The sequence below is a fragment of the Procambarus clarkii genome, chromosome 45, assembly GCF_040958095.1.
Source record: "Procambarus clarkii isolate CNS0578487 chromosome 45, FALCON_Pclarkii_2.0, whole genome shotgun sequence".
In the NCBI taxonomy this organism is placed as follows: domain Eukaryota; kingdom Metazoa; phylum Arthropoda; class Malacostraca; order Decapoda; family Cambaridae; genus Procambarus; species Procambarus clarkii.
Window position 1 is genome coordinate 18548656 of NC_091194.1, and position 15850 is coordinate 18564505.

The window sequence follows — 15850 nt, forward strand, 5'->3', positions numbered from 1 at the left end:
GTAATAATGATCCGCGCCTATAAGTATTCCAACATCAGTGAGGTAGTCAGAATTTATTTTGTAATCTGCTAGCCTCATGTGGTTTCGTCTAAGATGTTTCGCAGTGCGAGCTAACCCTGTGACCTGCAGGTCTGTAGGAAGTTTATCTACTACTACCGCTTGTATTGGACTAGTGGAAGATCCAAGTCTCACTAATACCTTAACTACTTGGTATTCACGAGGTCCACTATTCGTCAAGAAACCAGAAATATTTAACCTCACACTTTTGGCAGGTTTTAAATTTAACTGCTCTACTAACTGTTGTGTAATGAAGGTTTTCTGTGATCCTTGATCAAAAAGACCTCTAGTGTTAACTCTAGATCTCCGGTTTATTAGTCTAAGTTGAGCTGTAGGCAGAGTGGTATTATTGCCTGACTCAGTAGCAAGTACATTTATTTCTTGATGCACTTTGCAATATTGCACTGTGGTAGAATTCGTGGAATTCTCCCCAGTGGTCATGGTTGGTGTAGAAGATTTTCTACATAAGGCGTAGTGATGTACACCTTGGTTGCATCTGTTGCAGGAACGTAGCTGCACTACACATTTTTTGGGATCATGAGAGCCCATGCACTTGTGTATTTCTTGCAACCTTTTAATCCTAGTATTATAAGTAGGATAAACAGAGCATTGGTAAATGGTATGTCCTTGATTACAGAACAGACACCTTCTCTCTTTAGTTGACTTGGTCTCTTTAGTAGACAAGTCATTGGTTATCTCAGAAGGAGACACCGAATAAGTACCTACATTTCCACTTCTTTTCCCAGTGGATGGAGTAGTCTTGGATTTATATTTACTAGACTTATTCAAAGCCTGTTTGGGTTTGACTGAAGTGTCAGTATTAGTTGGTTTAAACTCAGGTTTAATTTCATCATGGGTCTTCAACCTGTTAACCGTTATTCTCAGTCCCTCGAATATTTGGTCAAGAGTGAGAAACTCGGTATTATAGTGTGAGCAGAGCTCTGTTAAGACATTTCGAGGTAATTTCCTCTGCAAAAGTAACTTGATTGACCATTCTGAAGCTGGTATATCAACTTTAGTACCTAAGGCCTTTACTAGAGACTCTACTTCTAGTCTGAAGCTTTGAAGTAACTCTGGTCTACTATTTGGTGCATTCAGATCTAGCAATTGGTAATAGAGGGTAGCTATACTTAACTCTTTGTTGCAATAGTTCAACTTCAAAAGTTTTATAGCTTCCTCATAATTACTCTCATCGAGAGTTAGGTTATGTATGACCTTTTTAGCCTCTCCTTTGAGAAGACTAAGTAGGTATGAGAATTTAGAAACCTTGTCAAGAGACGGTTTCTTATGTATATGAACTTCAAATGAAGTCCAAAAATTGTCCCAATTTTCTGTATCTAATCCTAAAAATGTAGGTAAGTCTAAAGTAGGTAAACGAACCTCTGGTAGTTGGTTACTGAATTGAGACCCTGTGTTACTGGTATTGGATTTAGATTGTTTTGCTAGTTTAGATAGCATGTAAAGTTTATCTTGAGTCTCATCTTCATACTGGGAGATATCGTCTACAATTTGACTTACTTCATCAGGATCAGTTTCTGTGGTATTCAGTAGAGTAATATAAGACTGACTGGTAGATCTAACTTGATCAAATTTCAGTTCAGCTACTCTTACTGATGTCTCTAAGTGATAAGAGTCAATGGGAGTATCTTTAGATAAGCCCTCAGCCTTGTTAATTAATCTGGTCAAATGACCTTTAAGGCCAATATAGGTTCTCCTTAATTGCTCAGGAGTAGCCATGTTGGGCTTGGGTCCAAACTTCATGGGATTAGTATATGTATTACTAATGAAGCTTGGGTACTTGTTCATTAGTTGACAAGTAACATTAAATGTAGCCTAATTTAATATGGCTAATTTATACTCTACCTCACTTGAGGTTAAATGTACCTACCTAACAACAAGTAGCTAGATATTTTGTGCATTGTCTGAACTTCACCATTAGTTCTCGTCCGGTTAGCTCTTCTATATCACCATCAGAGGTAATGGGGATCATCCAGCAATACACAAAATAGATACATAAAATAATGAGTACAAGAGAAATATTATGGAGACACTCCAATCAGTTATCTCAAAATTTAATCCCACCCTGTTTAGGGTTAGCACAAATAGTATAATACATACACTAGTGACTAGCTTAAATCTAGTCGTGATAATTCCTACCTAAGAACTATAAATTTATTTAGTCTGGGCTTGTACCAAATTCAGCACAATCTCAGCCTAAATTCTACCTAATAAGATTGGTAAAGATTATTGTGGTGCAGTAAGGTGAATATAATTGTGCTGTATTTTTGGGTTTTTTGTTTTTATAAGGGTGCACTTACACACACAAGTGAAAACAATTATGTACAGTTAAGTTTGGCTTGCCAGCCACAGCCGTTTGTGATAGTTGATGGTGTTGATCAACTTGTCAACCACATGCAACCTAGACTCACCTGACAAGTGTACACCATCTCTGGTCAGGTTTTGTCTATAAGGTCTGGCTGTAAATTGGATATAAGTGGCATCCAATCTCACTCGTTTTTTCAGCCTGAAATTTATGTACTTAGCAGCTCTCTGGTAGTATTCTGGTGTTACTCCCCAACGATTATCTTGACTTTGTTGGCGAGGTTCCACTAACGTGAATACTACCGAATTACTGATGAGCTTGAAAGAAGAAATTATGGCTTTAAGACACTCCAATCAGTTATCTCAAAATTTAATCCCACCCTGTTTAGGGTTAGCACAAATAGTATAATACATACACTAGTGACTAGCTTAAATCTAGTCGTGATAATTCCTACCTAAGAACTATAAATTTATTTAGTCTGGGCTTGTACCAAATTCAGCACAATCTCAGCCTAAATTCTACCTAATAAGATTGGTAAAGATTATTGTGGTGCAGTAAGGTGAATATAATTGTGCTGTATTTTTGGGTTTTTTGTTTTTATAAGGGTGCACTTACACACACAAGTGAAAACAATTATGTACAGTTAAGTTTGGCTTGCCAGCCACAGCCGTTTGTGATAGTTGATGGTGTTGATCAACTTGTCAACCACATGCAACCTAGACTCACCTGACAAGTGTACACCATCTCTGGTCAGGTTTTGTCTATAAGGTCTGGCTGTAAATTGGATATAAGTGGCATCCAATCTCACTCGTTTTTTCAGCCTGAAATTTATGTACTTAGCAGCTCTCTGGTAGTATTCTGGTGTTACTCCCCAACGATTATCTTGACTTTGTTGGCGAGGTTCCACTAACGTGAATACTACCGAATTACTGATGAGCTTGAAAGAAGAAATTATGGCTTTAAGGTGTTTGATCACCTCAGCTGGATGACGAGTAGGATGGATGTCATTACCACCTAAGTATATAATGGTTAGATGGTGAGGCCACTCTAACACAGGTATTAGTGTGGACTTGTTATAAAAGTTATGAGCTGTTGCTCCTGGTGACCTAAAGATTCTTACTTCTGTATGAGGTATAGGTCTAAGTGTTGTGGGTAATTGACTGTGTCCCACTAGGGCTACCTTATACATGAGGTGAAAGTAGCAATGTATTGGTGTGACTTAGACTAACTTATGTGTTACGTTGTTGGCAGACACAATTAATTTGATCATTAGAAAATTCCTAGATGAACCAGTAACTATGGATAAAATACTAGAGAATATGATCACTTATATAATTAATGGGCTGTATAATTAACTGAATCAAAGCCTCAAACACCTACATTGGGGGGTTATTACTGGAACTTCATATATGTCCAGGAACTAGTGTGGTTCGTGCACCAGTTCATTATGCAATAATCTAATCCTATGACCAATTATAGAATCATTGTATTTGTCACCAATAAGAACATAGATTATGAACATGAGAAATTAATAATTATAACAAACACATGTTAATCCAGAAAACAGTGCTCCGCATGAATAATACTACAGATAATGTAATTTAAGGAATACGGAAAGGGTCTTAGCTTGAAGACGTTTTCCAAGACATCGATTATGCCTCATCCTCGGAATCTCCAGAACTCATCATGGAACACTGGGAGATGATTAACACGGGAAATGACAGCTCGTGGAATTCTTCACACACGCTGCAAATCAAATTATATTCAGTAGCAACATATTAAGCTGCTAGACATCTATGTTCAAGAAAATTAAATTAGAGAATGGAAACTGATAATAACCTGTGGTTTTTTATAGTCGCTCTGCGTGACGACAAGCTACCCAGCTATAACCCCCTCCAAAATGATGCATCAAATGGGAATAAAGGTACTTAGCTAATAGGGCACTGTGTAAGTTAAGGCTTGCCGAAGTTCGCGTCCTAGATTCAGGCGTCGTAGTAACGAACACGTGGTGTCGAGCCTTGCCTAGATGTTGACGCGCTTCTCTGGCCGGTCACGTTGTGCTACACGAAACAAATTAACAGGTTCCTGGCTGAATGTCAAATTAAATCTCTTGACAATTCAACACGACGTATAAAGTGACACTGACACCAGCTAAGTTGTTGTCTGCAAAGGTTCTTCACACCTCACAGTGGCGACTTTCGTCTCGCGCTCTTGGTGGCGTCTACCCCGGTGGCTTGGGTAATGGCGTCTCTCTCTCCCCGCTCCGCGTCCCGCATTTGCTACACAAATTATTAACTACGAATAATATCATCTATCGCAGTTGTGGTTGAAATGCTCGGATAAGGACGGGTTTATTATTCAGAGGAGGTAAATATTATTATTCGCCCGTTTTACGATGGTAAACAAGCAATGGAGAGGAATTAAAGTCTCTCCAGGGCATTCACGCGTGACGTTAAATTTATTACCAGATAACAGTTATAACTATAAACGCTCTATTTGGCATTAGTTGGGGATCAGTTTATCAGTAAATAATTATCACACAGAACACCGTTGTTTTATAGAGAATCAAACTCAATTCTCAGACACACTAGATATAGTTGTGTTTATTATAATGGAATCTGACGCAATACTGGCGTCTGGTGACGTAAGAATTCTAGCCTTATTGTACAGACGTAATTATTAGTACATGTGAACTCTACGTTTGGTAAATTTTAATTACTACAATGATTAGTAGATTTAGTAATAATTAATAATAATACAACAGTGTTGTATTAGTGTTGGAAATTTCCAACACCTAACACGACACCTAACACTGTACCTAACACGACACCTAACACTGTACCTAACACGGCACCGAACAATGTACCTAACACGGCACCGAACAATGTACCTAACACGACACCTAACACGGTACCTAACACGGTACCTAACACTGTACCTAACACGGCACCTAACACTGTACCTAACACGGTACCTAACACGGTACCTAACACAGTACCTAACACGGCACCTAACACGGCACCTAACACAGTAACTAACACTGCACCTAACATGGTACCTAACACATTACCTAACACTGTACCTAACACTGTACCTAACACGGTACCTAACAATGTACCTAACACTGTACCTAACACGGCACCAAACAATGTACCTAACACTGTACCTAACACTATACCTAACATGGTACCTAACACTATACCTAACACTTTACCTAACACGGCACCGAACAATGTACCTAACACGACACCTAACACTGTACCTAACACGGTACCTAACACTGTACCTAACACTGTACCTAACACGACACCTAACACTGTACCTAACACGAAAACCTAACACTGTACCTAACACGGCACCGAACAATGTACCTAACACGACACCTAACACGGTACCTAACACTGTACCTAACACGGCACCTAACACTGTACCTAATACGGCACCTAACACTGTACCTAACACGGCACCTAACACGGTACCTAAGACGGCATCTAACACGGTACCTAACACTGCACCTAACATGGTACCTAACACGGTACCTAACACGGTACCTAACACTGTACCTAACACGGTACCTAACACTGTACCTAACACTGTACCTAACACGGTACCTAACACGGCATCTAACACAGCACCTAACACGGCACCGAACAATGTACCTAACACGTTACCTAACACTGTACCTAAGACGGCACCTAACACCGTACCTAATACAGTACCGAACATGGTACCTAATACGGCACCTAACACGGTACCTAACACGTTACCTCACACGGTACCTAAGACGGCACCTAACACTGTACCTAACACGGCACATAACATGGTACCTAACACGGTACCGAACACTGTACCTAACACAGCACCTAACACTGTACCTAACACGGAACCTAACACTGTACCTAACACGGTACCTAACACGGTACCTAACACTGTAGCTAACACTGTTCCTAACACGGTACCTAACACTGTACCTAACACGGTACCTAACACTGTACCTAACACTGTACCTAACACTGTAGTTAACACGGTACCTAACACTGTACCTAACACGGTACCTTACACTGTACCTAAAATGGTACCTAACAATGTACCTAACACGGTACCTAACACGGTACCTAACACTGTACCTAAGACGGTACCTAACACGGTACCTAACACGGTACCTAAGACGGTACCTAACACTGTAACTACCATGGTACCTAAGATGGCACCTAACACTGTAACTACCACGGTACCTAAGACAGCACCTAACACTGTAACTACCATGGTACCTAAGACGGCATCTAACACGGTACATAACACGCCACCCAATACTGTACCTAATGTCGTGAAGGAAAGCTAACTCTCAATATATTGATATATAATTGATTGATATAAATTACTCGAAGGACCACCCTATTTTTACTGGAAAGGGAAACAGATAAATAAGCAATAGAAAAGGACTGAAATACCAGTGCCTGTGGATAATGTAACTATTAAGAATTATTCCTTGAATATTAATGGACTGTAGAATAAATTACTATTCAAGAGGTAACAATGTACGGAAGGTGCCACGGAGGAAGAGAGGGTGCCACGGAGGAAGAGAGGGTGCCACGGAGGAAGAGAGGGTGCCACGGAGGAAGAGAGGGTGCCACGGAGGGAGAGAGGGTGCCACGGAGGAAGAGAGGGTGCCACGGATGGAGGGTGGGTGCCACGGAGGGAGAGAGGGTGCCACGGAGGGAGGGTGGGTGCCACGGAGGGAGAGAGGGTGCCACGGAGGGAGAGAGGGTGCCACGGATGGAGGGTGGGTGCCACGGAGGAAGAGAGGGTGCCACGGAGGAAGAGAGGGTGCCACGGATGGAGGGTGGGTGCCACGGAGGGAGAGAGGGTGCCACGGAGGGAGGGTGGGTGCCACGGAGGGAGAGAGGGTGCCACGGAGGGAGAGAGGGTGCCACGGATGGAGGGTGGGTGCCACGGAGGGAGGGAGGGTGCCACGGAGGGAGAGAGGGTGCCACGGATGGAGGGTGGGTGCCACGGAGGGAGGGTGGGTGCCACGGATGGAGAGAGGGTGCCACGGAGGGAGAGAGGGTGCCACGGATGGAGGGTGGGTGCCACGGAGGGAGGGTGGGTGCCACGGATGGAGAGAGGGTGCCACGGAGGGAGAGAGGGTGCCACGGAGGGAGGGTGGGTGCCACGGATGGAGAGAGGGTGCCACGGAGGGAGAGAGGGTGCCACGGATGGAGGGTGGGTGCCACGGAGGGAGGGTGGGTGCCACGGAGGGAGAGAGGGTGCCACGGAGGGAGGGTGGGTGCCACGGAGGGAGAGAGGGTGCCACGGAGGGAGAGAGGGTGCCACGGAGGGAGAGAGGGTGCCACGGATGGAGAGAGGGTGCCACGGAGGGAGAGAGGGTGCCACGGATGGAGAGAGGGTGCCACGGAGGGAGAGAGGGTGCCACGGATGGAGGGTGGGTGCCACGGAGGGAGGGTGGGTGCCACGGAGGGAGAGAGGGTGCCACGGAGGGAGGGTGGGTGCCACGGAGGGAGAGAGGGTGCCACGGAGGGAGGGTGGGTGCCACGGATGGAGGGTGGGTGCCACGGAGGGAGGGTGGGTGCCACGGAGGGAGAGAGGGTGCCACGGAGGGAGGGTGGGTGCCACGGAGGGAGAGAGGGTGCCACGGAGGAAGAGAGGGTGCCACGGAGGAAGAGAGGGTGCCACGGAGGGAGGGTGGGTGCCACGGAGGGAGGGAGGGTGCCACGGAGGAAGAGAGGGTGCCACGGAGGGAGGGTGGGTGCCACGGAGGGAGGGTGGGTGCCACGGAGGGAGGGTGGGTGCCACGGAGGGAGGGTGGGTGCCACGGAGGGAGGGTGGGTGCCACGGAGGGAGAGAGGGTGCCACGGAGGGAGAGAGGGTGCCACGGAGGAAGAGAGGGTGCCACGGATGGAGGGTGGGTGCCACGGAGGGAGAGAGGGTGCCACGGAGGGAGAGAGGGTGCCACGGAGGGAGGGAGGGTGCCACGGATGGAGGGTGGGTGCCACGGAGGGAGAGAGGGTGCCACGGAGGGAGGGTGGGTGCCACGGAGGGAGAGAGGGTACCACGGAGGGAGGGAGGGTGCCACGGAGAGAGGGAGGGGTCCCACAGAGGGGGGGGAGGTTTCCAAACTTCATAAATGGGGGGGTTAATACTAGAAGTTGGGTACTGCTAGTACACTTCATCGAGGCTGGTTCTTCCTCGAATAAAATTAGTAACTCTTACTAAGATACAAATAAAATAGACATTTGATAATTTGGTTAGTAGTAGCAAGAATATATTGGATAATGATTAAATAAGAAGATTGTTCTCATCTAAAGTTCATGAGGCTATCAAATTATACTTGACTTCCTAAATCACGTAAATGAAATGTAATCTCAAATTATTATTAGGTTTCAACCGTTCATTAGTAAATAGTAACTAAATAAGAATAATTTCAGCTGCTTAGTTGTAACAGTGAACGGAGGTGCGGTGTCGAGATGGCGTCATCTGGGGCTTGCTGGAACACGTGATCCACTAGCGTAGCGTGGGAAATTGTTGCAATCAAGGCAGCTCCAACACACGCCGAAAACCCAATAGAGTGTAAAAGTTGTCTACACAAATTAGGTTATATCATTACGATTCAATGGAAGGGACAAATTGAATTCCTTGCGGACGTACTTGGCGTTAGGGGAAGTATTACGACGTAACGATGAACTAAGTGCACAGTAATAATATAGGGAGGTTATCTTGAGATGATTTCGGGGCTTTAGTGTCCCCGCGGCCCGATCCTCGACCAGGCCTCCACCCCCAGGAAGCAGCCCGTGATAGCTGACTATCACCCAGGTACCTATTTACTGCTAGGTAACAGGGGCATAGGGTGAAAGAAACTCTGCCCATTGTTTCTTGCCGGCGCCTGGGATCGAACCCAGGACCACAGGATCACAAGTTCAGCGTGCTGTCCGCTCGGCCGACCGGCTCCCTACAGGGAGCTCCTATAAAAATACTTGTACACTTAACCTGCTGATGTGGTTGCAATTATAGGGAGTTAAATATTGTTTCTATTCTCGCTGAATAACAATAATTATGAACAGTGTTCTTATTGAACGAGAAATGGAGACAAGTTTTGTTTCCTCCATGACGGTTTAAGATAACAGATAAACTGTTATATAGTGATATTTTAGTTGATAACTCGTTGTTATTGAATCACTAGTTGTTATATTATTAGGTATTAGTTCTTGTAAAGAATACTGATAAAGGTTGGGAATATTATTCAATTCTCTGGCATGTTGACAATAATTATGCCTTGCTGGATATTATCTGACGCAATACTGCCCCTCCATGTGCGGAGAATTTTAGTAAATGACGCGCAGACAGAAAATATTAATTTATATTAGTACTACAGTTAGTAGGGTTAATAGATACTATGCTTAATATACAATAGTGATGTATTATGATACAATAAGGATGTATCAGTGTTGGAACTTTCCAACACCTAACACCATACCTAACACGTCACCTGACACGATACATAACTCGACACCTAACACAATACCTAAGACGGCACCTAACATGATGCCTAAGACAGCACCTAACATGGTACCTAACACGGTACCTAACACGGTACCTAACACTGTACCTAATGTGGGGAAAAACCTGACTCCAATAACTTGTAATTAAATAAATACTTCGATAGCTATGAAGGACCACCACTTTTTGAGAAAAAGTGGAAAACAAAATGAGACAATGGATTAAACTGATCCCAAGAACTAGTGTCCTATGGATCTTAGTGAAACTGTATTTCTTATATAAATGGAGTCAAATTAACCTACACAAAATTGGTGGGGTTACATGCTAAAAGATTAATACATCCCTAGCATTATGCTGGTTCTTTACCAGAGAAAATAAATTATGAAAGTAAATAAGGTTGATTATATAATATTAATTGGAGGTAAATGTACCTCAATATACTACTGGATAGAATAGTACGGTGGATATAAATCAACGGGTTAATGTAACTGATCTCTTTGGGAGATCACTACTGTAACTACAGAGTTATTACTACAGGTAAAAAAGGGACAGCTTAGCTGTAAATCTAGAGAGGCGTAATCGGTTACCACGCTCCACCGACGACGTGTTGCATAGGGCAAATTGTTGCAAGTGAAGGTGGGGAAGCCTAGCACCTCGGTTGGCGTCGCCTTGGAACTGGAAGGCAATTACATTGTAGAAATCTTCTACATAATAGGTAACTACAAATACATCCTACATTATAAGGATAACTGTAGAAATCTTCAGCCAATATCTGTGCAATTTATATTCAAGCACTAAATTTCTTCTGCAGAAATAATGAAAATAATCATCTATTTAGATTGTAAAATTACTAAAGACACGTACGGGATTTTATTATTTTATATACGGTCTAAGGACAGCTAGCCTAAATGTTAACTGTAGCCACATGATAACAAACAGGTGAACCTAGCTGCCGAGCCGCGTGTCCGTTGATGTAGAGAACTGAGCAATCCTTCGTTCTCCAGCTGCTGCCTGAAAGGCGTTGACTATGGAATTGCAGATATACTAGTCTGGGACACGGCTATAATACGCCAGATAACGTGGCACCGCTCTACTGGTCGTGGGAGCGAAAATAATACGATCAAAACGTAGTCTCTGCTGCACGCCGTCAATGGCGTCCGAGTCGTGAGGTGGCTGGTGACGCTCTCCCGTCTTCCTCCTCTTCCTTATTGCGCATGCGCGGCTCTCGATAGACATCTCGAGCGTAAATAGATATATATATATATATATATCATATTTAACTAAGGAAGGAAGAGGTGGTGACTAGTATTAATATCACATTAAATTCTTCTGTGATAAAATAGAATTTCGCGTAACATAAATTGGCTTATTAAAGTTGTGCAGCTAATCGAGGAAATTAAAGTGAAATCATTTACATTAAAATAATTTCCTCTAGCATGTTTAATATCAACTAAATAAAGGAGTTCCAGTAAGTAGTAGTATACTACGAAATTAAACTTATTAGTAAGTAACTATTTTTAGTAAAGGAAATGATAAACTGGACTCTGTTATAAATCCAACTAAATGTGGAGAGAATTCATGTTACTGCCCGTCGTTCCTCACGTCGTCACTCTGACTAGGAAGAATCTGGCAATATGTTTAAAATAAATCATGATAATGGTTAAATCTACAAGTTAGTAATTTTAGTAACTACTTGTGGTTAATACAAAGGTTGCATAAAATACAAAGATGTATAAAACTGTTGGTTATTTCCAACACCTAACACGGTACCTAAGACGGCACCTAACACTGTACCTAACGCTGTACCTAACACGGCACCTAACACTGTACCTAACATGGTACCTAACACGGCACCTAACACTGTACCTAACACGGCACCTAACACTGTACCTAACACTGTACCTAACACGGCACCTAACACTGTACCTAACATGGTACCTAACACGGCACCTAACACTGTACCTAACACGGCACCTAACACTGTACCTAACACGGTACCTAACACTGTACCTAACACGGTACCTAACACGGCACCTAACACTGTACCTAACACGGCACCTAACACTGTACCTAACACGGTACCTAACACTGTACCTAACACGGTACCTTACACGGCACCTAACACTGTACCTAACACGGCACCTAACACTGTACCTAACACGGTGCCTAACACTGTACCTAACACGGTGCCTAACACTGTATCTAACACGGTGCCTAACACGGAACCTAAGACGGTACCTAACACGGCACCTAACGTCACTTAACACAGTACCTAACAGGCACCTAACATGGCACCTAACACACTACCTTGGACGGCACCTAACACGGTACCTAAAACTGCACCTAACATGGTACCTAATGCGGTACCTAACATGGCACCTAACATGTCACTTAACACAGTACCTAACAGGCACCTAACACACTACCTTGGACGGCACCTAACACGGAACATAAGACAGCATCTAACACAGTACCTAAGACGGCACTTAACACTGTACCTAAGATGGCACCTAACACGGTACCTAACACCGTACCTAAGACGATACCTAACACTACCTAAGACGGCACCTAACACTACCTAAGACGGCACCTAACACTGTACCTAACATGGCACCTAACACTGTACCTAACACGGTACCTAACACCGTACCTAAGACGATACCTAACACTACCTAAGACGGCACCTAACACTACCTAAGACGGCACCTAACACTGTACCTAAGATGGCACCTAACACTGTACCTAAGATGGCACCTAACACTGTACCTAACATGGTACCTAACACCGTACCTAAGACGATACCTAACACTACCTAAGACGGCACCTAACACTACCTAAGATGGCACCTAACACTGTACCTAAGATGGCACCTAACACCGTACCTAAGACGGCACGTAACACTACCTAAGACGGCACCTAACACTACCTAAGACGGCACCTAACACTGTACCTAAGATGGCACCTAACACTGTACCTAACATGGCACCTAACACTGTACCTAACACGGTACCTAACACCGTACCTAAGACGATACCTAACACTACCTAAGACGGCACCTAACACTACCTAAGACGGCACCTAACACTGTACCTAACATGGCACCTAACACTGTACCTAACACGGTACCTAACACCGTTCCTAAGACGATACCTAACACTACCTAAGACGGCACCTAACACTACCTAAGACGGCACCTAACACTGTACCTAAGATGGCACCTAACACTGTACCTAAGATGGCACCTAACACTGTACCTAACATGGTACCTAACAAGGTATCTAACATGCCAACTAAGGTGTAGCGCTAGCTGGACAAAGAGTTTACGCTATGCTATAATAATAACTAAGTTCCTAGCCTAGCTAAATTCTATATAAAGTAGAAAACTGAGTATATGGGTATCAGTCAATAAATGTAGTCAGTGGTATGTTTTAGTGAGTACAGATTCAACTTGCACTCAGCTGACCCTAACTAATGTTTCCTAATCTACCTAAGTAGAGGGTAAATGCAAATTATATACATTAGGCTACAGTGCTATAATTCTGGAGGTATAACTAAACACATATAACAATCTAAAGATTCTGAATGAGCAGTAGACCTGCTCAGTTTATGTACATCAAGTTACAGTACTATAACTCTCTGGAGATATAACTAAGCACATAATAACTTAAAGGATGAGTATGAGTTTATTCTATGGTGAGAAACTGTTTGTTTCACTACTGATAGTCCTCTGGTAAATGTTCACTTACAGGCTTTTGCAAAGTTCAATTTTGCTTGTGCTAAGATACTTCCTCAAACTGTCTCTAAGGTTGCTTGTGGGCAGAAACGAGAAAGGAGAAGTAGCTTAAACAAAACTGATACAACCCTGCAAGTGTATCACATTTAATGGATTACTAAATCCTAGTCCGGACGACTTGGTATAAATGCGGTCTTATCTGGAAGACTTACCCTAAGGTATGATAAATGCGATGAGGACTGAATGTGGTTAAATATTACCGTCGAGAATAGTTCTGGGTCTGCAGTGGAGTCAGTGACATTTGTCGCTGTGCAACCCGTCCTCGACTCAAGTCCATTACATCCAGCGGTCAACCCCACAGACGCATTCATAAATTATAACTTGCTGTTCATTCAAAACGGGAATTTTCTCAAGTATAAATTAATATTATAATATATTAGCATATTGTGCATATATAGGCATAGGATAGGTTAGGTTAGGTGTTTAGGTTCTGTTGGCGATTATTTGTATTTTTAGTACGTGGGTGAAGCATTTATAGCGTTGTGATTCGAACAAAATTCGTCAGTGAAGCACTTGTTCCGGATATGTTCGAACTTCAGCAGTTGTGAGTCGTGTGTAAATCGCTTTTCATTAATAAACAGGGGGTTTGGCGGGTGCATGGAATCACTTTTGGATCTTTGTTTGGAGGACGGGCTGCGCTGTGACGTGAACCATTTAGACTGCTGGTCACTAACTAACTTATGAGACTCATAGAAACTATCTCGGCTAATATTAATTGTACCAGATTCAATCTTTTCTTATTATTATTGGTGGTCAGCTGGCATAGGTTTCTTCAGGTTTAAGATTTTACCTTGTAAGTAAGTAGCCTCCTGCTGACCTTACCAGGTTCATTCCCTGTTGTCTTGTTGTTCTAGTAATGAACTGATAATAATAGTCTACCCCCTACTAATAGACGTACATCGGTGAGGCGGTCAGACGTTATCTTGCTGTCAGCCAGTTTGATTCTATTGTTCTGCAAAAATCTGGTTGTGTTCCCTAGACCCTTAACATTTAGATCAGATGGGATGTGATCAACTACTATGGCCTGGACAGGTTGGACATAACCGCCTAGGCGTACTAGTGGTTGAACTACTTTGTATTCTTGAGGTCCAGTATTTGTTAGGATTCCTGCTATGTTCAATTTCACGTTACTCAAGGGTTTAAATTTCAACTTGTTAGCCGCTTGTTGAGTGATAAACGTTCTCTGTGATCCCTGTTCGAATAGCCCTAGTGTAATGATCTTCGATTTCTTGTTATTTACTTGTAGTTGTGCAGTAGGTAATGCGACATTATTAAGAGACTTTGTATTAAGCACCTTAACCTCTTGTCGTGAGATTCGCTCACTGGCCGCCAGAGGGCCAGGACGTGCTCGTTTGACCTGCCAGTTGTCGCCTGGTGCTGAGTGGAGGCGGGTGTGGATTGTGGTGTGGTGCGCCCGCTGGCCGGAGGGCCCGGCTGGTGGTATGGTGGTTGGTGGTGTGTCCCGCGTACGGCGGGTGGACACGGCGTGCCTTGACTTCTCAGGGGATGTGGACTGGGCGATTGTGGAAGTTGCTGTCGTCGATGTGCTTCAAGCGGATGTCCAGGATTTGATAGGGCTGGAAAAGCTTTCCCCTACGCGAGTGGCGATGACCTTCTGCAGGAGCTCGCTGTACAAGGAGTTTGTGGCGCGCTGGGCCGGCCACTCTGTTCCAGTCACCGACACGGCTGTGTCTGTGGCCGTTTCGGATCCCTGGGGGGCCGTGCAGTACGTGAGTGTGCATGGTGTACCGGTGACGTTCTCTGAGGATGAGCTGCGGGTTGTGTTTGGAAAATATGGAGAGGTGCAGTTTCATCGTTTCAACCATCTGCGTACAGGTCGGCTGAGCGGGCTGCGTACGGGCGTTCGTACGCTAGGTATGAAGATTACGTCACCGGTACCGTCTCGTCTTCTGTATCGTGGGCTCTCGCTCAGAGTATTCTATCAGGGACAGACTCGTACTTGTTTCCGGTGTGGTGCTGAGGGCCATGTGGCAGCGAGCTGTGATGCTCCTCGGGCTGAGGCTCCCTCCGTTTTCTTGGAGGGTGACTTCCCCCCTTTGGAGACGCGGGGGGCTTCCTCATCGCTTTCTCGCCCTGGCGAGGTGCCTGGGGTGGTTCCTGCGGCGGGTTCAGCAAGTGCTCCCTCGGTCCCTGTTTGGTCG